This window comes from Pseudorca crassidens, chromosome 5, assembly GCF_039906515.1.
Source record: "Pseudorca crassidens isolate mPseCra1 chromosome 5, mPseCra1.hap1, whole genome shotgun sequence".
Taxonomy (NCBI): domain Eukaryota; kingdom Metazoa; phylum Chordata; class Mammalia; order Artiodactyla; family Delphinidae; genus Pseudorca; species Pseudorca crassidens.
In genome coordinates, this window is record NC_090300.1 from 142,642,281 (window position 1) to 142,666,120 (window position 23,840).

At 44.4% G+C, this 23,840-nt stretch overlaps 1 protein-coding gene across 7 annotated transcripts in view; it reads right to left on the bottom strand.

The window, feature by feature from the left end:
• The window catches only part of ERG (ETS transcription factor ERG), a 280,009-nt gene that overhangs the window by 206,882 nt on the left and 49,287 nt on the right, over positions 1 to 23,840 (bottom strand). The window contains exon 1 of one of the 7 annotated variants that reach the window (XM_067739498.1): positions 10,076 to 10,095. The exons of the other annotated variants lie outside the window; for them this stretch is intronic. The gene's annotated coding sequence lies outside the window, so the exon portion shown is untranslated. Of the gene's footprint in view, positions 1 to 10,075; positions 10,096 to 23,840 lie in introns of those variants that run through there. 7 annotated transcript variants of the gene reach the window in all.

A 23,840-nucleotide genomic window follows, 5' to 3' on the forward strand; every position in this document is an offset into this window, starting at 1 on the left:
GAGCAGCAAGATCTATAACAGAGCAAAAATGAAAATAACTTAAATTAATAGCGATATCCTATGTAAGGGACCCAGAGAATATCACAGAGCATCTCTTTCAGATGAAATTCTTCTTTCAGCATCCCTCTAATGTGTTTATTTTGAATACAGTATGAAGAGGCAAGTCAGGAGAGTTAGAAGCTTTTCCTAAGGAAAATCAACTGGCCTAAAGGCAGAAAGAAAAAATTCTTAGGCTCTCCAATAACGCAGATAATTCTCTACATTATCTGCCTTTAAAAGACAAACCAACTGCCAAATACTTACAGAATATTAACTGGGAAAGGTTTCCTTGTGCTCTTTAAGAGTGAGGCATTTCAAAGAACCTTGAACTCATCCTGAAAGTAGTTCTGTGTCCACTAGCTTGGCTGAAACACTTTGGCCTCCCTGGTGATGGGGTTTTCACCGCAGGAGCACTGAAATCAGCTTTGCCATTTCTGCTGATTTTGATTAGTTTAAGAGAACTGCATCAAAACTGTCTCACTTGTACTGGACACAATCTGGAAATAAAGATTTTTCACTCTTCTTATATATTTAAATAGAAATCACGAGCCTCACCACAAACGCCCTTCGCTGATACAGTGTAAGTCCTCTACACACGAATGAGTTCCATTCTGAGAGCACGTTCGTAAGTCCAATTTGTTCGTTAAGTCCAACAAAGTTAGCCTAGGGACCCAACTAACACAATCGGCTATATAGTACTGCACTGTAACAGGTTTATGATACTTTTCACACAAATAATACGCAAAAAAAAAAAAACCATAAAGAAAACATTTTTAATCTTACAGTACAACCTTGAAAAGTACAGTAGTACCGTACAACAGCTGGCATCCAGGGGCTGGCATCGAGTGAACAGGCCAGAAGAGTTACTGACTGGAGGAGGGAGAGGAGGTGGGAGATGGTAGAGCGGAAGGGTCGTCAGCAACAGGAGACGGAGGGCAGGCGGCAGTTTCATTCACGCCTGACGCGGATGGCACAGGTTCTGGTTCCTTGCTGGATTCAATTCTATCTACCCTCTTGAAAGAACAATCCAGTGATGTCTGGGTAGTAGCTCTTTTTTCTCATCATAGATGACACGGTAGCACTGGACTGCATTCTGAACGGCTGCTGCAACCTCTGTGTACTGTTCCACGTTCGGGCCCTGTGCCTCAAAAACTAACAGTGCCTCCTCAAGTAAAGAAAATCTCCTTGCCATTTCCTGCATCGTGAATCTCTCTGGTCCTTCAATTATTGTTCTCCTCTTGTCTCCCTTTGTTCTTTCTCTAGGACAAAGAGAATTCAGGAAACTCCCAGGCAGCTACCCTATCTGCACTCGCTGTCTCGCCAGTTGTATGTTGGGAAAGTTGGCTCCAGCCTTGAACCGATGAAACCAGCCATGGCTGGCATTCAAAGATGTTCCCTCTGATTCTTCGCCGTGTTTCTTCTTCAAGTCTTCATAAAGGCTTTTAGCTTTCTCATGAATCAGCATTAAGCTGAGCGGGACTCGACGCTGATGCTGACCCTGCATCCACACACTGAGAAGTTTCTCCATCTCCTCCATCACTTTTCCACGCTTCTCCGATATCACTGTCAACATCATCAGCACAGCAGACTTCACATGTTCCATGATCTTGTCCTTTAAAATCGCGCCGATGGCTGAACGTTTCAAGTTATAAGGACAAGCGACGTCTACCATCTTTTCGCCTCACTCCACTCTCTCAGTTATTTTCATTTGTTTCCATCATAATCGCTTGGCGCTTCCTAGCAGTACCAGCTACCTCACTGCTGCTTTTACGCTTGCTTCTGGACATCCTGGGCTTGAAATAAAGATACTGTACTACTGTACTCTATACAGTACTGTCCAATAAAGTACAACCACTTGTAGAGGATGCATGCACGTGACGATGTACACCAGACACGTGAACCAACTTATGTGATTGGACGGGTGAACGCACGTTCACATCTCTGAAAGTCTGCAACTTGGAGGTGCCTATGTAGGGAACTTACTGTACCCAGGAGGCAAAGTTTACAATGTGCCTCTGGCTGTACAGCTCTGCATTCCATCCGTACAGAATCTTCCATGAAATACATCATTAGCAAGTCCTTCTATAAGTATTAATTGATGACATCATGCAAAGAGCTGTGTCCAGGGGTGAGGGAGGATGAAAAAGTTCCAAGGTGTGTCTCTCATGCCTTGCGGGAGAGTCAGCATGTGGCCTAATGTTTTATGATACAGAATAAGGGGCAACACAGCAGCTTCGATAAGATGCACTGGGACAGCTTGGGGAAGAGGAAGAGGGAGCTTCAGCTTTGGGTGGTAGGATTTAAATCAGATGATGAAAAAGAGGAAGAATGTTATACAGACATGAGAGAGGAGGGCAGCCCGGGAAGAAGGAATAAGTGCCGCAGGCCATCAAGTACAACAGGACTGCAGAACACGAGCCTATAAAGGGGGCACAAGGCAGCCACCTCTGCATGTGAGTAAAAGTCTCTGTGAAACAGCACAACAACAACCAAATCATCTTTGCCATCACCTGAGGTGGTCAAGGAGGGCTTTTCAAAGCAGGACAAAGGCGTCAGACAGAGGGTGTGGAGAGAAGCTGGGCCAGTCCTTCAGGCAGGTGTTCCAGAAAAGCAGGAGAGCGGGAGAGCCCAAGGGTGGGATGGTGGGCACCGTGGCTGGACCAGGAAGGCTTGTGTGGCCAGGCGGAGCCACTGAGAGAGCCTCAAAGCACAGGCTAGGAAGTGTGGCCCTTGCTCTGAAAACAGCAGCTGGGGACTTTTGAGCATCTGTAGAATGGAGTTTCCCAAAGAGGCTTTTGGGAAGATTCCCAAGGCAGCTGACTGCAGGGAGGGAAATGCTACCATGGTCCAGCCAGGAGTGAAGGCGGCCCAGCCAAGGAGCAAGGAGGCAGGATGGAGGGGAGGGGAGATGCCAAGACCTGGGGGCCCATTGGACACGGAAGAGGAGGGGGAGAGAGAAGGAGAAAGGATGGAAAATGGGAAAGTGAGGTCTTGATGAAGGTGGGGCATTCTGTTCCAGTCCCAAGGATGAAAAATTTCATCCACAGGCCCCAACCCATGAAGCTGGGCAAGGTGAACAGGAGCTCCAGGGCTTGGTCCAGGCAGGGACTGGGCTTGGACTCTCTCGGGGCCGCAGAGCAATGACAGAGTTTCCCAGGGCAGGGAGAGTGGCTAAGATGGGGGCTGGGGGAGGGGCTACAGGGAGATGGAAGGGGCTTGTCGTCCTCCTGCGGGGAGAGCCTGACCTTCGTCCTCCGTACACCCGCCTGCTGAACCCACACCCTGTTCCGTTCGGGGATTATCTTCTCACTTGAAATTTCTCTGAGTTTTCTGTTTGCAGCATTCACGAGATACAATGATAACGTTTATTCAGCACTTTTTTTCCTTCTTGCTGGGAAAAGAGTTATCAAGTACCTGGACTTTTCTTTGCCAGTCTAACCCTCTGAAACGTGACCAGGTTTTGCAATCTCGAAACCAGGTCTTCCAGGCTGGCTCTCTCTCTCTAAACAAGAGGAAGGAGGGCCCTTCTCCCTTCTCGTTTTATGGCAGATAGAATAACTTGAGCTTTGCGTAAGAAATGCATCAGAAGCCAGTTAACCCAGCACGGCTGCTGCGATTCCCCTGCGTGGTAGTAATGGCCTCGGTCATCACCCGAACTGTGGAGCCTTTATGGCACTAACCATCGGCTGGTGTACTGAGAGCCTGGGAGGCGGTTATCACTCTCCTTGTTCCTCTGATAAGGAAGTTGAGGTCACAGATCTGCTAAGTGGATGAGCAGGGATGGGAACTCAGGATTCAAAGCCTGCCTCGATTTAGTCCGTGAACCTTGCTGTCTTTTCCGTGGAGGAAAAGTCACACTCTGGTTTGAGGGCAGAAAAGAGAAAGAGGCAAGCATCCCTGAACCGTTTCTACGTGTCATTTCCACCGTGGGGCCCCCTCCCGAGATCCATGATCCTCTTTTGGTTAAAACCCAGGATGAGTGGGAAGATGCCCCTTAGAGAGCTGCACGCTGTTACCCTGATCACTCAGAACCAACTCATGCCCCAAAGACAAAAATCCCCAGGTATGGACACATGCAAGCCGATCTTTGCCTTAAGGCCTCCCAGTTTCTCCTTAGCTTGTCTCTGAAATGCTACGTTTTGTCCATTCATTCTCTGAATCAACTTCCTAAAATCTCACCCAGCCACTGTGGCCTTCTTGGGAAGGCTCAAGAATGTCATTTCAGGCTGAGTGGGTAGTGGGGATGCTCCCAGAAGGCGTTCCCCTCGCTGGTGTTTCAGACGTGGCGTGAACCCAGACATCACACCACCCGCTCTCCACCCCATCGTGTCCGTCCCCATTTACCAAAAACACAGGCAGCCAAACAGAAAGCCTTGAGACCTTGCAGAGGGAAGCTGAGCAGACACCCATGTATCAGGGCTGGGAGGAGAGCTCAGCTGCTCTCATTAACATCATCGTCTTCTTTATTCTCCCTGTGACCACCAGCCTGCTACTTACTCTTGAGAACTTTCCTCCAAAGCAGAGAACGAGGCCCTGGTCGCAGTCCAATTCACAGCTCTCAGTCTACCTGGGACCCAGAAAACATTCCAGCCGCCCTTGGTGCTGAGAAGGATGACTGAACCCAGGACAACCCCATCACCTCCCTTCCATCTACCCCCGCTTCGTGTTTATACCTTCCTGAGTGAGAGAAGGACAAGCTGTGTGACCCTGGGTGAGAGACTTAGCCTCTCTGTGCCTCCGTTTGCATATCTATAAAATGGATACAATAGTAATATCTACTTATAAGTCTTTTGGGGGAATTAAATGAACTAATATATTTCAAAAGCTTAGAAGAGTTCTTGGAACATAGCAAGTGTTCAATAAATGTGAACTATTGAATTAGTTGCATAAAATGGTTTATGGAGAAGAAGTTCCAATGAGTTTTGGGGGATTACTTGTGAATTTTAAATACTTTGTCCACTGGAGTCACAGAAGTCATTTAAAGGTGAGCACTTCCAGTGAGCGTGAATTACACACCCAGGGTAGGCAAGGCAGGGCATCCACTCCTGTAGCTCAGTTTTGCTAATTAACTGGTTTTGCAGGATGGGTTCTCAGGGGAGCAAAACCTGAGTCAGAGATAAAGGTGGAGGGCATTTGACAGGGTGTATCCTGTGGATGCAGGGGGGAGGAAGCAGGCGTGGACGTGGGGGGAAAGGTGAGGTGTCAGGCAGCCCTAGGAAAGGCCTCACACATGCCCCTGGGGTACTCTGCAGCTGATCTGGCCTTTCACAGCTGGGAGTCAGGGGCAAGGGGCCAGGCCTTTTAACCCCTGCTGTGTGGTTAAGTCTATGTGTCAACTGGGCTAGGCTCTGGTGCCCAGCTGTTTGGCCAAACACTAGTCTAGTTGTTTCTGTGATGGCATTTTGAGCATGTGGTCAACGTCTACAATCGGTTAACTTTAAGGAAAGCCGGTTACCCTCCCTAATGTGGGTGGACCTCACCCAATCAGCTGAAGGCCTTAAGAGAAAAAAAGAGGTTTGGGGGGAAGAAAGGATTCTGCCTCCAGACTGTAACAGAGAAATCCTGCCTGAGTGTCCAGCTTGCCAGCCACAAATTTCAGAATCAAGACTGGAACATCAGACCTGGAGATTTTCATACTGAGTGAAGTAAGTCACACAGAGAAAGACAAATATGAAATAATATCACATATGTGGAATCTAAAACATAATACAAATGAATTATTTACAAAACAGAAACAGACTCACAGACATAGAAAACAAACTTCTGGTTACCAAAGGGGAAAGGCGGGGAAGGATAAATTAACTGTACGGGATTAACAGATACATACTGCTATACATAAAATAGACAAGACAGGGATTTACTATATAGCACAGGCAATTATAGTCAATATCTTGTAATATCCTATAATGAAAAATAACCAGAAAAAAATATATATATATGACTGAATCACTTTGTTGTACACCAGAAACTAACACAATATTGTAAATCAACTATACTTCAATAAAAAAAAAAGACTGGAACATCATCTCTTGCCTGAGTTTCCAACCTGCTGGTCCATCCTATAGATTTTGCCAGCCTTCACAGTTGTGTGGGCCAACTCCTTAAAATAAATCTCATTAAAATAGGTATAAAAACAGATAGAGATGATATAAATTAGATATATAGACGCAGACATAGATATAGATATAGATAGATATCTACATCTAAATCCATCCTATTGGATCTGCTTCTCTGGAGAACCTGACTGGTACCCCTGTGCTGAGAAGGCTTTGGCTGCCCCAGGAAGGAGGCATGACCTTGGGCAGGGCGTCATCTGCAGCTGGTACTCCCCAAAGGGGGCCAACAGCTGAGACATCTTCCAGCCACACTCCCAGCATCTGAGGCAATAAGCCCTCCACTCCTAAGAAGGGCAGCACATTCCAGAGTCCGTGCTAACCAGGCAAACTGAACAGGTACAGAGTAAATGACCAGAACTGTCAGGTAAAAACCAGGATGAAAACATCGCATGATTTAGAGTTGGGGAAAAACCTTAGACATCACTAATTTACTGTGAAATACTCCGGCACAAATGGACAGCATCCGATGATCATGGTACATTGAGGCCGATCTCAGCTGACCAACGCTCTGCACATGAAGTTATGAGACCTCTGATAGCGGGTGGTCCAGGACCTTCCCGCACAGCAAGGATGAAGCCTGACCCTTCCCCATGCACAGGAGGGAGGGAGCGTCTCTAAAATCCAGAGTCAGGGCCGGGAGGGTCTGCTGATTTCCGTGTGCTGTAAATATGACCCCACCTGCGGTTTCCATGGGCCAACAGGAGTCGTAGGGAGAGAAGCACACATGGGTCCTCACAGCTCTCATGTGGGACACTCAGCGGGGAGGTCAGAGACCCCGCATTTCTTTAGCGGGAGTGTTGCCAGCGTCTATGCAGTGTCTCCCTCACCCCAAGGGGTGAAGGGAAAACGGGCTTAGATGGTGAAATTGCACAAGCATACACACGCACACACACAGAGCTCAAAGCTTCAGAAGAACCATTTGGGGAGCCTCACGGGACCCCCAGGGTTCCAAGCTGCCGGGGCAGAGGGACTGGTGCCTGACTTCCAAGGGAAGAATCTCTCAGAGAGGCAGCCTGGAGCCACCTGACACAGGTAGGTAGACGGGCCACGGTGGGAGAGAGCTGAGTTGCCATCAGTGGCCTGAGCATCCTTTGGAAAGTTGGATGCCAGACTTCCGGGAGCACGTCAAGCCTGAGAGGAGGCGGCTGGAGGTGTCCTAGGGGTGGAGGAGCTATGAGGAGGGCGTCATAAACCACGCCACGGAGAGCTGTGGTCCCTACAAGACCCCTGAGGAGCCTTCCAACTCGCCCCATGCAAGACAGCCGGTGCTTGGACCTCAGCTCCACAAATCACAATGCCCTGGGGAGCAAGCCTTCCACGAGCCCCTTGCCACCCTCCCCTTCCCGCTTCAGCCCTGGAGGAGCAGAGGCAGAGGGCAGCAGAGAAGGGGGAGAAGAAGAACAGTGCTGGGAGACAGGGGCCCCAGAAGTCTTTCTGATTCTGAGACAGGCTCAACACGCAAAGCATCTTTAAATGGACGGAAAGACAGACTTACATTGATTAGACCTCTCAGTACTTGAAAATTAGACTGTTACTTAGCCCCTGGAAGTTCTGGGGAAAGTCTGGCATCTACGAGACTGGGATGGGGGTGAGACGTGCTCTGGACTTGAACCATGAGTTTGGGGGGAATAAAGTTCATCCCGCACTGCGTCTCACTGAGTCCAGCGCATTGGAAACACAGATGCCCGGCTTCTCACAGGTGTGGTGGAAGAGGTGAAATCACGGAGGAGTGGAGGCCGACCTCGGGGACAGGGACAAAAAGTGAGACACATCTGGACAAACACCAAGAGACAGAATGGTCTAGAGAGGGTGAGTGATCCAGGCTAGTGACAGACCCACACTCCAAGCCCCACCCCATTCATCCCACCCTGGCTTCGGCTCACCTGGGACTGCAAAGTAATGAGTGGAAACACCTGTACATCAAGGAGATCTGACAACATCGCAATCAGAAACACCTGCCTGTAGGCCAGTGGCTGGAAGAAATGTCCCAATATACAGACTAACGTTTAGAGAAACACAAATACCGTATGATATCACTTGTATGTGGAGCCTTAAAAAAAGGATATAAATGAACTTGTTTACAAAACAGAAACAGACTCACAGGCACAGAAAACAAACTTACGGTTACCAAAGGGGAAAGAGTGTGTGAGGATAAACTGGGAATTTGTGATTAATGGATACACACTACTGTATATCAAACAGATAAACAACAAGGCCCTACTGTATAGCACAGGGAACTATATTCAATGTCTTGTAATATCCTATAATGGAATTGAATATGAAAAAGAATATATATATGAATCACTTTGCTATACACCTGAAACACTGTAACTCAACTATACTTCAATTTAAAAAAGAGAACACTTCCAAGAAAAACACACAAAAAATTAATGAATTAATTAAAAAATAAAGTTCCCAGTTGGGTTCACATATTGCCTGCGGGAAAGGTAGGTGAGAAAAAAAAATGTCCCCTGAAGGACAGGACACAGAACAGCTCCAGTGCAGTGTCACAGAGGACCCCCTCCCCTGCTCACAGAAGGCAGCCCTCCCAGGGTGCGATGGAAGGGTCCAAAGGGGACACTGGAGTGATGCCACCCTAGGTGGCAGCCTGTCTCATGTAGGACTGTAGGACGTCATGAATCCTATCAACCACCCCTCCCTGCTATTCAGAGAAGTGAAGAGGGAGTGAAGAGCAGGGAGGAGAAGCTCGATTTTATTTGACCAAGAAATGCAACAGTAAGAAATCTTAATAAGGATGAAATCATAGCACCAGTAGAACGCAGAATTAAACAATTAAGAGACGCTTCCGGCTGAAATATGCCAAGAGGTTTTTACTTCTAATTAGTATTAGAAGATACTAATATTGAGTATCTTCTATAGGTGAGCCAACAAGACGTCAATTGGAGATTTCAGGCAATTCCTAAACTCTGACAGAGTTCACAGAAAATGAAAGGCAGCCCTGCGATTCCAGCCTGTCCATGTGTCTAGCCCCACTCGGAAATCCTTGGCTCTGAGACACCCCTGTTGTCACTATTAGTTTCTTCCATCTCTGGTTACAGCAGTCAGGTTTACAGGGAACAAAGAGACAACCAGAAACATCACCTCTACCTACAGGACATAGGGTTCACCAGCTTGTATTGTTGGAACTGATGGATTTCACATAATTCAGAGAATCGCTGGGTTCCAGAGTTGGTCCCAGGACCTCCACCCGCCACTCCCCACTCCCACCAATTCAGATGACATAGCCTAAAACACAACAGCCATATGAGGCGGAAATCCAACCTAATGTTTAAATAAGATGAGTGAGGGGAAGGCTCAACTGCGAGGATACCACGGTCTTGAAAGATATACAAAGTCTGGTAAAGGAAATCAAGGCGAATCTCGAAGTTAATTTATGAAGCAATCCAGTACCATATCATTGTACTAGACATGCTCAATTGGAGAAAATCAGAGAGATAGATGATAGGTAGATAGATAGATGATAGGTAGGTAGATAGATAGACAGAAGGATGACAGGCGATAGACAGATGGACAGATAGACACAGATGATGGACAGTTAGATATTGATATCAATATTTTCAGTTTTAATTGCCAAAGGCTAACCAAAGAATTCAGGACGGTTATGGGCGTGGCGGGGAGCGGTTAGAATCATGACTAAACATTGTCCCCGTACCAGAGGAATTTCTCCCATTTTAATTCTCAGATGACCTGACTCCCTGAGTTTCTCATCCCCTTAACTTGCTGCCATGAGCATTTTATTCCTACTTCTCTTTTTACTGACCCTCCTATTTCTGCGAGCATTTCCAGTCACCACTTTAAGGAGAGAGGATAACAGTTTTCTCCTAGAATAATAATAGAAGCAACTTTAAAATAAATTCATGGGCATAAAAAAATGAAAATGAGAAGAAGTCAAAGCTTACCAAACACTTTTTGAAAAGGAAGTTATTTTACGAAAAGCGTTTTGAACTTGGGAAGACTTTGAAGGTCCTCAGAGCCATTTCCATTGTCTTTCTGACTGCGTTGCATCCTGTTACTCGCACTTGGCATAAACCTCCTACTTCTTGATTTAATTTCGGCCTTTAAGTTTTGACACTTTCATTGCAAATGTAGGAACTTTGAAAAAAAGAAACCAAAACAGCTGTGCAAACATCAGACATTCGAAAATGAAACGATTTTTGATAAATATTGACTTTAAATGGGGAGGAGAGGTGGTGAGGAGTGAAAAAGCAGCAAACTGATATATTTACAGCAATTTAAATCCACGCTTATCATTAAAATGTTTCATTACATTATCATATATTTTACAAAGTTATCATTAAAAATGCTTCTGTGTTTTGTAACTAGCCATACAGAGCAACGGCAAAGTTATCATTAAAAATGCTTCTGTGTTCTGTAACTAGCAATACAGAGCAACGGCACTGAAAATAATGCTTAATAACACATTGATGTGTGGGCTTGCCCTTTTTCTCTTCTTTTTTCTCTCAAGCCCTTTTGAAGAATATCTTTGAACACCTCATACTGATTTGATGCTTAACGTTCAAGTCCTTTCAGCAGCTGCAAGTTTCCTGAATAAAACACATGAGCCTTTCATTCCTGAAACTCTAAGATCTGGTGAAAGTCCTCAAAAAATTATGATCCAGTTGGGTGGAATTTCCTCCTGAGAAGTGAAAGATAAACCACATCAAAAAAGGTACTGAAGGGCTTTCTGTCTCTGCTGAGAACGGGTGAGCCTGGCCATGGTCGGGGCAGGAGCCCAGCTGTGCTGTCGAGGCAGGGGGAGCTCAGACTTACTTCAGGCAGGAGCACAGGCAAGGTGACACTGAGAACCTGTCCCATCCAGGGCACCAGAAGCATGCCCCAATGTCAAACTGAGCAAGTTCAAAAGTGTTACACTTTTAATTTATATCCTTCTCACCTAAAGAACTTGTCTTTGAGAGGGTATGTCTGCCACAGGAAGAGATTTGAAATGTGTCCAAATCAGATCCTTTTTCAACAAAATTGCATATAATTTTGCAAGGTCTCCAGCAATGGGCCTTAATTGAACATTTTTCAAGATTTTCAGACAAAAACTGTATTAAAACTGACAGATATCAGAGCCATCCTTTGTGGTTCCTTGTTCTGGGACTTTGGGGGAAGCTCCACCTGTGTGAGAAGCGGTGGATTTGGGGTCCACCATTGGAAACACCCAGCTTTCTCACTGGTTTTACTGCATTAATCAGCTATTTTGCAAGCAAAGTCACAACTCAGACATGAAGAAGTTCCTTCAGACATCGCCCAGGTCCAGGGAATCCTTGACCTGGTTTTTGGATCAGGAAACTTCCCTGATGAGGTTTTCAACCATCCTTGGAGAAATAGGGGGAGAAGTGGAAGAAGAGTAAGTAACTTTACTCAAAAGGCTAAATTAAAGGCATTTTCCTTTATTTTGAGATTATATCCTTTTTCTTTTTTTGATGTTAAAATGTCCTTTATTTGTGGAAATGCTGTGAAATTACAGAATAGGTTTTGTTTCTTTCTTCTTGTTTTTTTATTTTAATGTCCTTATTTAACAAAACAAATTGGAAATCCTGATTCCCTTTCTTTTTTTAATTTTACTAGTCTCACGTCTTAATTGCAAGTCTCCATCTAAAATGTCTGCAAAATTATGAGAATTTAATTAGATACCTGAAAATATTTACAATAATAAATAGAAGAAAATGCAAAATATTATATATGGTATGATTACGGCCAGGAAAGAGAACACACAAATGTGATATACAATGCAAAATGAAAATAGTTGCAGAAGAATGGTATAATTGGGACAATGTAAATTTTTTTTTTTTGAGTGGGGTACGCAGGCCTCTCACTGTTGTGGCCTCTCCCGTTGCGGAGCACAGGCTCCGGACGCGCAGGCTCAGTGGCCATGGCTCACGGGCCCAGACGCTCCGCGGCATGTGGGATCTTCCCAGACCGGGGCACAAACCCGTGTCCCCTGCATCGGCAGGCGGACTCTCAACCGCTGCGCCACCTGGGAAGCCCTGTAAAATTTTTTAAATTTCTTTTTAATAGAATTATCTATTCTAATAGAATAGAATTCCTATAGAATTATCTTTTAAATTAAAAGAAGTTTCGAGTGATACATACTATCGATTGAAGCATACACAATTCTCTCTGTAGCCACCGGAGTGTGTCTTTCCAAAAATATTGACGTAAATGTTAGTTCTTTTGTCACTTTAATAATTTATACATTATGAGTATTATTTATTGGACATTATCTAAGGACTAATCCAGTCTTCATGTCCATTTTGGGTCCTACAGAACAGTCTAGGCCATATTCAAAGACTCTTCTCTGATAGGGTGAGCTTGAATAGAAGCGATTTTAAAATCTTCATAAAAGTTCTATTAGCCTCGTGCCACTACAAGATTCAAAATCCATTTGCTGGGCTTCCCTGGTGGCGCAGTGGTTGACAGTCTGCCTGCCGATGCAGGGGACATGGGTTCGTGCCCCGGTCTGGGAAGATCCCACACGCCGCGGAGCGGCTGGGCCCGTGAGCCATGGCCACTGAGCCTGAGCGTCCGGAGCCTGTGCTCTGCAACAGGAGAGGCCACAACAGTGAGAGGCCCGTGTACGGTTAAAAAAAAAAAATCCATTTGTTCTCCTACTGGGAGTCTGAAATGTTAACTAGAAAGTGTACATCTTCCCTCTTTTCTTTCCCAATTCTAACTGGAGGTTCTGCTTTGGTTCTCCTTAAAACAACCTTTGCATTGCACCTATAGTTAACAATAACGTACCCTACACTTAAAAAGTTATTAAGATGGCAGATCTCATGTTAAATATTCTAATAATAGTAATACATCAGTGCTTAATAGATGAAATCATTTTCTCTATTTTTCCTCCCTTCCAACTTCCTCTTTCCCATAGTTGAAGGTTTACTTTCTTGCTGAATTCTCAGTTTTTCCTACCAGATGAATGGTATGACTTTTATTTTCTTCCTCCCCACTTCTTTCCACTGTTTAAACCATTAAGAAGTTATCTATACTATCCCAATGCTTTCAGTACCAATAATAGAAAATTATATAAAGCAAATCATCTGGGGTTCCCTGGTGGCACAGTGGTTGAGAATCTGCCTGCCAATGCAGGGGACATGGGTTCAAGCCCTGGTCCGGAAAGATCCCACATGCCACGGAGCAACTAGGCCCGTGAGCCACAACTACTGAGCCTGCGCGTCTGGAGCCTGTGCTCCGCAAAAGGAGAGGCCGCGACAGTGAGAGGCCTGCACACCATGATGAAGAGTGGCCCCCACTCACCGCAACTAGAGAAAGCCCTCGCAGAGAAACGAAGACTCAACACAGCCAAAAATAAAATAAAATTAATTAATTAATTTTTCAAAAAACCATGATTTAAAGCAAATCACCTTTGAGTGGTACAGTAGCGACTGTCATCCAACGAGTTTTAAAAAAAATGATTTCTCTTACTGAATACCCATTCTGCCTCTGGGTTTAACTAGAAGTACAGTAAATATTCTTCCTAAAATGCTACCCTAGGTCCCCACATGTCAGACTCATCTGACACAGTCAAGGCCCTATTCCCATTACAAACACAGTGAAATACTATAGAACAAATAACCACCAATACCCACCACTCAGAAAAAGAGTCTGTATAATACCCAAGAGCAAAAGAAAGAAAGAGAAATACACAAGCTCCAGAATCAAAGAGAAAAAATAAAGCAAGAGTGGTAAGTACTAGCTGCAATCACAAAAACCCTAGGAATTTGGGCCCCAAATATAGGTCCTAAGAAATTGGTGGGAGGTGAGGGGTAGATTCTAAGGCTCAAACAGGGACAAAACATGGCTTATGATTCAGGGGAAGCAGGAGAACTAGAATTGGGACTCTTCCTAGCAAGAAAGCTTGCTAAGTGCCCAAGGACTTGTGCAGAGGGAAAAAAAAAGAAAAAGCTATCTGTGAGACATCAAAACCACATTTCTGTTATCTGTATAGAGTATATTAGCACAGCTAGATTAGACAGATAGATAACTGATGCATAACCATCAAAACCCCTAGGACTGTGGTAGGAGCAAACAGAAAACCCACTCTGTAGGGACACTTTCACATCTTAGGTTACAGTAAACGTACAAAGAAAAATTAATTCTCACCGAAGATGAGCTCACAAGATAATATTACAAAGTACATGATGAAAAAACTAAAATGAATAGATTTTAGTTGATGTAGATATGCAAAAAGAAGGAAGAATAACACCCCAAAAACTGTGGATAAAAGATCAAACCAAAAAAAAAAAAAACTGTAAAATAAATTTAAAATAACTTTTTCAAAAAGTATCTAAAACCATAATGAAAAAAGCAGGACAGTATAAACCAATCACAAGCAGAGCTGAAATAACTGAAGACACTTCCAGAAATGAAAAATTTAATAGATCATTTAAAAAACAGTGTTTCATAAATGATGGAAAAATTAGTGAACCACCTAGAAAGTAGGAAAAAGAGACAAGAGAGAGGTATTAAGGAGTGTGGAGGCTAGGATGCAATGGCCAGTGCCTACCAGGATTTCCATGATGAGTGAATTAGTGAAAATGGGGGATAAAAAATATTCCAAAGAGATAACTGGGAAGAAATCATAACCAGGTTTGAGGAAATAAGTGAGACTTCGAAAGAAAAAAGAAAAAGAAGTCCTGGGCAAAATACAAAGAACTAAATGCACATCTAGTCGTAGCATGAGGAAACGTGGAAGACAAAGAGGAAATATTAAAAGTGACCAGAGAACAGGAAAGAGATTAACCACAAAGGAGCCAGTGTGAATCGATATAAGGCTTCTCATCAGCAAGAACACATACCAGAACACAATGAAACAATATCTTCCAAGCGCTGGTAACCTAAACAACTGTCAGGCAAAATGATCATTCAAGAACCAGGGGGAACTGAGAAAATGTTGAGGGAAAGACTGAAAGATTTTCCACTCACAGACATTTAATTAAAGAACTACCAAAGTATGCCTTCAGTACCAAGGAAATTAAGCCCAGAATGGGAAAAAAATTAAATTCAAGAAGCAAAGGCACACAAAAGAAACTAGCTAGGGGCTTCCCTGGTGGCGCAGTGGTTGGAGTCCGCCTGCCGATGCAGGGGACACGGGTTCGTGCCCCGGTCCGGGAAAATCCCACATATCGCGGAGCGGCTGGGCCCATAAGCCATGGCCGCTGGGCCTATACTTCCAGAGCCTGTGCTCCGCAACGGGAGAGGCCACAACAGTGAGAGGCCCCCGTACCAAAAAAAAATTTTTAAAAAATTTTAAAAATAAACTAGCTAGCAGTTGAGAAATCCAGATAAATGTCGATACAATTAAAAACACGGCAACCATGGTCAATTTTAGAAGGATTTTAAAGCAGCGTAGAACTAAGGAATTTGGTGACAATAACATGAGAGACGGGAGTCAGACGCCTTATATTTTGTAGACAGAGGATAGAGATACCATTTAACTTTGGACTCTGTTAGCTAAGGAATACTTGTAAAATTGTAGGAGTAGCCCAAATCGACTAAAATTAGAATGTATACATTCCAAAAACAGTAGGTGGGGAGAGGAGGAATAAATACATTTGATAAAGTCAGAAAAGGAGTAAAACTGGGAAGCTGAAAAAAACAGTAATAAATACAAATATATATAGTAATAATATTATAAATATATATTTTGTCGATTAAACTCAGTTATCAAAACATAAATATCCTCTTCGGGGTTTTTTTTTTAAATCCGAGTTATATTCTGTTTACAACAGATAAATTTAAAATGTAAACAGGAAAGTTTAACATAAACTTGTTGAAAATGATATACCTGATATAGCAAGAAAAACTTCACCTAACACAAAGAAAGCTGGAATAGCGATTTTATATCAGGAAAAGGTAGATTTTAAGACAAAAGGCATAATTAGGGATAAAGATGGGCAATGCTCCATGATAAAATGGGGTGATTTACCAAGAAGATATAAAAAATCCAGAAGCTCTATGCCCCCTAACAAGAGCCTCAAAATATTGACAGATAAGCAAAAATTAACAGAATGATAAGGAGAAATAGACAAATCTATTATAGGTTATGGAGAGAAACTGTCACTTTGTCCAAAACTACCATATCCAAAAAACTAGTACGGATGGTTCTCAGAGGATGTTTTGTGAGACTTCAGCTGTCACCTGAGATTTGGTGGCTAAAACCCCAAACCGAGGACAAGAGAGACCTGACGGGCTTGGGCTTATTAGGAGGTGGATGCAGTGTCCCTCGCCAGTTTATGTAGGGGACGGGGCCAGTCCAGGATGCTTCCTATGGACGCTGTAAGAGACAGCGAGTCTTGAAGCCTTCTGCTGATACAGAGATGAGCTTGGGAATCAGTAAGAGCTGCCTGCCCAGCAGGAAGCTGCCAGGGCAAAGAGAGGGACCCTGGAAGCAATCAGGCCAAAAGGGGTCTCCCACTCCAGGGGAACTTACAGATCCCCCTGATACCCTTACACATGGGCTGCCACCCAGAGGGCCTCAGTAGGACAGTATCAGACACACAGCGATAGCCAAGCTTCTCCTCCAGATGCAGCCAGACAACTAACTCATTTCACTTTATACCCACCCCTATACCCATACACGGGGGAGCCAGAACCAGGTGGGGGGCAGATAACAGAATAGACCTCCCCCTCTATACCCCCGTGGCCTGTCCCTCATGCCCTGGAGGGCCGTTTAGGGAGGACGGAGGGGTACAATCACGTAAGAGTTTTTAATTAGTCTAGACCAGACTTTTACAAATGGCTGAAGGAGACTGGAAAGTTTGAATCTACCAGCGAGTCGGCAAGAAGGGCTGTGAAAGAGATTCATCTGCACAAGGATAAAAACAGAAGGTGAAAAAAAGATTGCTGGATGTGCCTATTACAGATAGATTTGAAAAACACAAAGATCCAGCTAGATCTAACAGGTTTTCAGAGGATCCTGCACAAAGTAGAAAAATGACACTCTTTTCATGCCCATGTGGAGGATTTATAAAAATTGACTAGGTGGTAGGTCCCAAAGAAATAATCCACAAACGCCACAGAATGAATATCCACACTCTCTCACTACAATGAAACAAGATTAGAAATAACAAAAAGACGTCTCAAAAAAAAAAGACTTTTAGGCTAAAAAATAATCTAATTATGAGTCGAAGAAAACTATGAAAAAATTAGAACTGAGCCACCAGAAAAATCGGTATATAAACTAGACCTACACACACCAATATTGATAAACCTTCAAACATAAAGTTGAGTGGAAAAGCAAACTGCAGAAGAATGTGTATTAACACTGTTTGTGTAAAAAATGTTTAATGCATTTACAGAATACACGTGTGTGCGCCTGTGTGTGAACGTGTGTGAGATGCGTGGCACATACGTGCAGAGTGAGGGGAAGAATACACACACCCATTTCTGGCCACTGAATGGAGATGGGAGAGCCGAGACTGGGAAGGGACGTACATGAATCACTGACTATTTGAAGTATTTCTTTCGAAAGAATGTGAAGAAGAAATAACAGCTAAGTGTTAGCAAATGTTAAACTGGGTCAGTGAGTACATGGATTTTGTTTGTTTCATTATGACCGGTCTTTGTGTATTTCAAATACACACCATTAAAGAAGAAAAGCCACTCCAACATGCAAAGCCTGTTTCTAAGGCAGCTTCTGCTTCTCTGAGTATGGCTCTGGCTGGAGCCCTGCACGCAGGATGGACCAGAAGCCACGATGAAGGATGGAGAGAGGTGCGAGATCACAGCGGGTTGTGATTCAGCACAAAGTGTTGCCATCAGTATTCCAACACACAGCAAGTAACCGAGAGCGGCTAATGCTTCACTTGCTCCTACCCACAAAAGCAAAGCTTCCCAGGAAGGAACGAGAACTGAAATGTTTTCCTAAACATGCTGGATTCTGACAAATCGGCTCCAGGCTCAGATCCTGGTCGGGTGAAGGGCACAGCTTCAAAGCTCCTGGCAGCTCCCGGCCACGCCTGCTTCTGTGCAACGGCAAAGGTCACCACCCAAAAGCCGCCCATCCGTGGCTTCAGCCTCCCTTCTGTAACAGGTCAACCTGGTCAGCGTCCACCCACATCTCCGCCTTCCAGCCACCCCATCTTAAACCCGGTCCCCGCAGTCAGTGTGAGTGCAAGCAGGAGGGGTCTGGATTCCTCGAAGTTTCGATAAAAACACAGCATGCAGACCGAAGTGGGCGATATTGAATTGCAATCATACCATGCTCACGGACAATGAACTTTTGATCCGAGCCATCATTCTGCTCTGCGGCGTGGGAAAGGAAACCTCAGGAATGATACTTGCCTTCCTGTGACCACACAGCACCGTGCATCTGGGCAGCCTCTCCACATCCAGCGCCTGGTCCTGCACACAAAGCAGGGACGAGCAGGAAGAGAAGTCCACGGAGAGGTTGAAAAAGGAAGACAGTGCTTCCCATGAAGGGGGACAGATGCTGCGAGTAAGATGGCTTGAAGAAAAAGCCCTCAGCACTGTTCCCCACTGTGCTGCTACCAAAAACTCCTCTCACCCAAGAACCACCAAGACCGGCCGGTGGAAGGTGGGACGCAGATGTGCCAGCTGCTCAGACCCCAAAATGTCAGCTTCATCCTCACTTCCCCTCCTCCTCTCACACCCAGACCACAACCAGAATGTGACACACCCACCCCCAGACCTCCAGGAAAACCACCCTGCGCCAAACCACTATCATTTCTCATCCGGATTATTCCCAGAGCTTCCTGTGTTTTCTGCTTCGAACCAAAAAACTACTGTCCACATGGCAACCAGCGTGATCTTGTAAAAACATACATGATATCACGTCACCCCTGTTGCTCAAAACCCTCAATGCTGGGCTCCCATCTCACACAGATTAAAAACTGAAGACCCATGTCCTCACAGTGGCCTGTCAGCATCCTCCATCCTCGGCCCTCCCTTGTTTCTCTGACCTCATCTCCACTCCTCCCAAGTCCCTCTGTCCCCCTCTCACACTGGCCCCTTTGCTGCTTCTCAACGCAGAAGGCACCGGCTGTCCCCTCTGTCTGGACTATTCCTCCCCAGCTAGCTGACGGCAGCCCCTCACCTCCTGCAGGGCATTCACTCAAATGTCACTCCTTCCAATACTGGTCACTATAAAACCCTGACCCTCAGCATTCTCTATTCCCTTGTCCCTGCTTTATTTTTCTTCTTAGCACTAATTTCTACCCAATCAGGTCTTTTGCTGTTTATCTTTTTTTGGACTGTCTCCCCGGGCAGAACGGATGCTCCAAGGGCAGGGCCCTTAGTCTGCTCTGCTCTCACTTGTATCCGCAGCACCCAGAGCAGGGCCTGGCATGTAGGTCACGAGTAATAAATCTCTGTGAACTGAATTACACCGAGAGTCTATGACAAAACAGGAGGGTAGGGGAGGCCGTGCTTCTGTTTTCTGGTTTATGAAACTCCCGCTAAACAGGAAAGAAAAAAAGGGGTTCTGTGTGATTCTTCTTTCCTGAGTCAAAATGGTAATGCCTTTGATTTTTAAATAAACTAAATTTAGTCGGAGATATTTTAAATGAGTTTTGTCATTAAGTTATATGTACTCTAGCTTGTAAACAGGAGGAGGAATGTGGGTGACATTTCCAAGACTGTAGCAAACGCCAGCCAAGTAAAAAACATACAAAAATGTCCTGAGGGTCCAGCCATGTCCTGCTTGAAGAATTCCACTTTACAAAATCACGGTCATAAAATGTTTAGAAAAGTTTAAAATACTACTTAAGTGGGACCTTAAAATTCTGCTCAAAAATAGTTTCCTGAAAATGTGATTGATTCAGATTGATTTCCCTCTTTTTCGTCCTTTTTTTTAAGACATAACATAATAGGAGTAGCATTTTGATTAAAGCATATTAGTAAAACTTTGATATTTTATTTGGTTATAAAATGTTTTTCATTTTCTATCATTACACATGGTGCCTCCCTTATAGTCTATTTTTCATAAGGCTAAAATCACGTGTCATGGGAGGATTCCTTTTACATCAAGAGCATTTGCACATATTAAATCCTATACGTTCCTTTTAGAAATGTCCCCTTGCCCTCCTCCATCTTCCATTTCAACTGGATAATTATTTAAATGTTTATGAATAAAAAGATGAAGAAATAAAACACAGCAACTAGGTACCATTACAGTTATTTGCTTTGACATTTCTAAGCAGCAGATTATATTTGCAAACCGTGTTAACTGTTTGTAAAAGGTGTACAGATCTGAACAGGGAGAACCCTCGAAGTCCCAATTCATCTTAGTTTGCTCGCTGGTTCTTATTGGCATAACAAAATATTCATCTTGTCAAATGCATTTCAAGCACACAATTGGATCGGTGTAGCAGGGACTCTGGATGCGTCCACCCCAGAGCAGCCGGGGACACATTGATCATCTTATTTAAGACTGTTCAGTAAATTCAGTAAACTCACAAGTGAGTCCAAGATGCTAAACTGCCATGAGTTTAAAAAAGAAATCACGGGCCTTTAGTCAGACTTAGTTTCCAAAATAAAAATTAGAACAAGCAGCTACTTTCTAGTCTATTGTTGATGTGTGTTCTCTAAGAAGTGACCACAGTATAAAATTTGACGATCACAGTGTTATCAGAGCTGTTGGATGAATTCATGAAGCCCAGTCACTAAAGCACACATGACCACATTCCAACGAAAACGAAACACCGTCCTCACGGAGAGCACCACTTCCCTTCCTTCCCTGTTACAGTGGGCTGTCCATTATTTTCATACACTGTCCCCAGAGCTCCAACTTCAGCAAACAGCAGCAGTCAACACACCTGCAGACCAGGGTTCTTCACTGCTCACTATGGGGACAAGCAAGGGACAGTGCCACTTTTTTCCCCTCTGTCTCCTTCAATCCATTCCCACCAACTCCCTCACCAGCAGACAGACTGCTGTCCTGGTAAAACAGTGAGGGTGACCAATGGCCCTGAAGTTGCTCCATTCCTTCCCACTGGGAAGCAGAGAGGCACCGTGAAATCCGAGATACCTGGTTAATTCTGCACTTTCCTAAAGCAAATAACCTGCTTGCAATACCAGTGTTACCCACACAACCCGCTGCCACCTCGCCAGTAGATAAAATGCCGGGTGATGTAAATTTAAATTTGAGAAGTGCTGAATTATCTAGCTGTGTAAAACGATTATCTGAATAAAATGTCCAAAATGACTTGACTTGGGGCCTAAAGGTCCCCCAGTTCCTACGCCTTGAAGGGAAACCACTGTACATGTGGACGGCACCTGTTAAAATGCCTGTGTGGTCCTTTGGAAAGGTCTTCTGGAAGGAAGCAGCAGAGCACGATGCTGGGCTCCATGGGCTTTGAGGTCAGGGTCAATTCCGATTCTGGCTCCAACGTTTACGATTTGTGCAACCTTAGTTAAATTCCTAACCTCCCCGAGCCTGTTTTGTGGTCAATAGAAACCATCTCAGAAGTAGTTGTAAAGATACTGAGACAAGGTCGGTAAAGCAACTGGCATGCAGAGAGCCAGATAAATAAATGGCTTCTATTATATAAATAATAACAATGATATTAAATACAGGCACACCTCAGAGATATGGCGGGTTTGGTTCCAGACCACCACAATAAAGTGAGTGACGTGGAATGTTTGGTCTCTCAGTGCCTATGAAAGTTATGATTACAGGATACTGTGGTCTCTTAAGTATGCAATAGCATGATACCTTAAAAAAGGTACATGCCTTAATTAAAAAATACTTTATTGCTAAAAATGCTATTTTTTAGCATTCAGCGAGTCGTCAACTTTTTGCTGGTGGAGGGCCTTGCCTCCATGTTGGTGGCTGCTGACTGATCAGGGTGGTGGCTGGGAAGGTAGGGGTAGCTGAGCCAATTACATACAATAAGACAACAACGAAGTTGCCGCACCCATTGACTCTTCCTTTCCCTTGAACACTTAGCAGCCATCGTAGGGTCCTTAAATGGCCTAATTTCAATATCGTTGTGTCTCAGGGTAGAAGGGAGTCTGGAGGAGAGGGAGAGAGATGGGGGAACAGCAAATTGGTGGAGCAGTCAGAACACACACGTTTATTGATTAAATTCACCATCTTATATGGGTGCGGTTCATGGTGCCCCAAAACAATTATAACGGATCACAGATCACCGTGACAAATATCATAATAAAGAAGAAAGTTTGAAACATTTCAAGAATTACCAAAATGTGACACAGAGACATGAAGTGAACAAATGCTGTTGGAAAAATGGCCCCGAGAGACTTGCTCGATGCAGGGTTACCACAAACCTTCAATTTGCAAAAAACACAATATCTGTGAAGCACAATAAAAAAATGAAGTGCAGTAAGACGACGAGGTCCACCTGTAACAATACTCATAATACATGATAGCTGATTATCAGAATGTAAGCTTGAGGCAGGGGAGTGCTGGTAAAAGTGTTGTCTGTTTCTTCGGGGAAAAAAAGCCCCAATTTGTAGCCATTACCAATTTCCATGGTGCAAATACTCCCACTGGGGCCAGCTTCCAGCTATCAACGTGATGTCACTGAACGCAGACTTGGGAAGATAAGTTATACTATCAACTCCTATGAGCGGTAAGAGCTGACAGCAGCTCAGCACTGGCCCAGCCCCGTAGTGATTCCTGTTGTTCATTGTGGGTTCCCGAGTGTGTGGCATAACCCCTGGCATGTGGGCACTAAGCAACATTAAGTGAATGAATGGATGGTTGATTACGATTCTTCAGGCACTCAGCTATTTTCATCTCTTCATCATCTGGCATAGATTTGGCCTGGGACTCAGAAAAAAAATGTTTTGATGAATATCAGAATAGGGAAGGGATATGTTTAAGAGCTTGGGTTGCGGCCCACACTCAGCTGTGAGCACACCAAATAAGGACAGTGCTTTCCCATCACCTCTGTCCATCTACATTGACATCAACCTATATATGGAGCCAAGGGATTCGGAAAACCAAGAAATTCCCTGAAGATTCCCAACCAAGGTCCGTCCATACAACAGAATATACTGAGAGAGACAGCATCTCATCAAATTATCTGCCTGGATTTCTAGCAAAGAGGCCTAAGGAGTCACATCACATTCTGCTTCCCCAAACCCAACTTCTAAATGATCTCCACCTGGGGATAACAGAGTCGCATTTAATAACACTGCTGTGTCTGGGTAAATGTCATTTTTTTCCCTCATGGATTTTGGCAGAGATGGCTTCAAGGTTCTTCCAATTCTAAGACTCAATGGTACCATAAATATGTCTTAACTAAGGAGATTTAATGAAAAATTCCCCTGGAAAGAGCTGTTCATGGGGAAACATGGGCCCAGCACACCTCAGGCACAGAGCATGTGCTCTTTTCCAGCCCATCTCTCCAACCACAGCAGATCTGGAACAGCCTGCCAGGAGGATCCTGCAAACAGGCCCATGTTCAGCCTTCCCCCAAACCAAATGGAAAGGGCAGGCAGACCACTTGCCCAGCACAGGGAATTCTCCACGCACCATCCTGCCACTGACATTTGGGAGAACGTTTTATTTAATAAATTTAGAGTTGTCCTGAAAAATGTCCCTCTGCCTTCATTTTAAATGGCCTTGACGGATTTTTTAAAGAAGAAATAAGTGTAGCAAGGCACACTGTTTGCGTCACCTCCTTCCTCACCTCTTCAGCTCATGACAATATTCACTGGATAGGAGAC